Genomic DNA, 1,882 nt, shown 5'->3' with positions numbered 1-1,882 from the left:
ACTCCAGCACCTATACATAAAACCATTAAAGATGCATGCGCCCATGGTTAGGCACACGCACATGCACACGCACACACACACACACACACACACACACAGCACTTGAGCAGTTGTGTATCTAGAATCTGCGTCCCCACAGGGTTGCAGATATTAATTCAGCACCCGGTACACGGGTTACATCGGCCCATAATCCCACTCACCGCCGCCCCCCCCGGCCAGAAGTCACTGGGTTCGATTCCCGCCACGTCTGGCTTATCTGACGGCCCCTCAGAGAAAGTTGCCCTCAGAACCCCGACCTGCTCCTTAATGGGATGGATCGGAATTCACTGGTGGTCCACCCGCGTGTGTGTGTGTTTCTGTGTGTGTGTGTGTGTGTGTGTGTGTGTGTGTGTGTGCGTGTGTGTGTGGCCGGGTCGTGGAGAGGACGGCTGTGCATGGATGCCACGGTGTTTTGTGTTTACGCCTGTGGCTGTTGTGTGTGTGTTGTTTGTGTCACTGACTGTGTGGGTGTCTGTATGTGTGTGTGTGTGTGTGTGTGTGTATTATCATGTCTGCATATGTATGCATGTTTGTGTGTGTAAAGATGTGTGTGTGTGGGTATGTATGATCATTTCTGTGAGTGTGTGTGTGTGTATCATGTGTGTGTGTGAATGAGTGTGTGTGTGTGAGAGAGAGAGAGAGAGAGAGAGAGAGAGAGATTCTGTGTGTATCCTGTGTGTGTGTGTGTGTGTGTGTGTGTGTGTGTGTGTGTCTATCGTGCGTGTGTGTGTGTATGTCTATCGTGTGTGTGTGTATCCTGTGTGTGTGTGTGTATCCTGTGTGTGTGTGTGTGTATCTATCAAGTGTGTGTGTGTGTGTGTATCCTGTGTGTGTGTGTGTGTGTGTGTGTGTGTATCCTGGGTGTGTGTGTGTGTGTGTGTATCCTGGGTGTGTGTGTGTGTGTGTGTGTATCCTGTGTGTGTGTGTGTGGGTCGTTAAGAATGCAGCCCAGCACTCCGGCCACACACTGCTGAGCACTCTGCTGCCAGTTGGATCTTCATTATGTTTTCGCTGCAAGGCATGAAAACAATTTGTAACTTTGCAAGGTGATGTCGTCGCTAAATGGAATATTTGGGCACTGGGGCCGTGTGTGTGTGTGTGTGTGTGTGTGTCAGAGTGTGTGTGTGTGTGTGTGTGTGTCAGAGTGTGTGTGTCAGTGTGTGTGTGTGTGCGTGTGTGCGTGTGTATGTGTGTGTCAGAGTGTGTGTGTCAGTGTCAGTGTGTGTGTCAGTGTGTGTGTGTGTGTGTGTGTGTGTCAGAGTGTGTGTGTGTGTGTCAGTGTGTGTGTGTGTGTGTGTCAGTCTGTGTGTGTCAGTGTGTGTGTGTGTGTGTGTGTCTGTCTGTGTGTGTCAGTGTGTGTCAGTGTGTGTGTCAGTGTGTCAGTGTGTGTGTGTGTGTGTGTGTGTGTGTCAGTGTGTGTGTGTGTGTGTGTCTGTCTGTGTGTGTCAGAGTGTGTGTGTCAGTGTCAGTGTGTGTGTGTGTGTCAGTGTCAGTGTGTGTGTGTGTGTGTGCGTGTGTGCGTGTGTGTGTGTGTGTGTCAGAGTGTGTGTGTGTGTGTGTGTGTATGTGTCAGTGTGTGTGTCTGTCTGTGTGTGTCAGTCTGTGTGTGTCAGTGTGTGTGTGTGTGTGTGTGCGCGCTGTACCGTACATTCCTCTCATTCCCGTGTCCTCGGCTGAATTGCTGATGAGCTTACCTCAGCTTTAGCCGCGGCGTGGTTAGCACCGCCCCGGGGACGTGTGCTCAAGGAAAACACGCCTTCAGGGGGGAAATCAGATTCATTAGCAGCGGCAAAACCGTAAAAAAAATATACAATTATTTATTGTATATTTTTACCGTTCTGCT

This window comes from Micromesistius poutassou (assembly GCF_964030765.1).
Source record: "Micromesistius poutassou genome assembly, contig: SCAFFOLD_119, whole genome shotgun sequence".
Taxonomy (NCBI): Eukaryota; Metazoa; Chordata; class Actinopteri; order Gadiformes; family Gadidae; genus Micromesistius; species Micromesistius poutassou.
The sequence above is the reverse complement of the archived record's forward strand: the minus strand, read 5'-3'. Positions refer to the sequence as shown.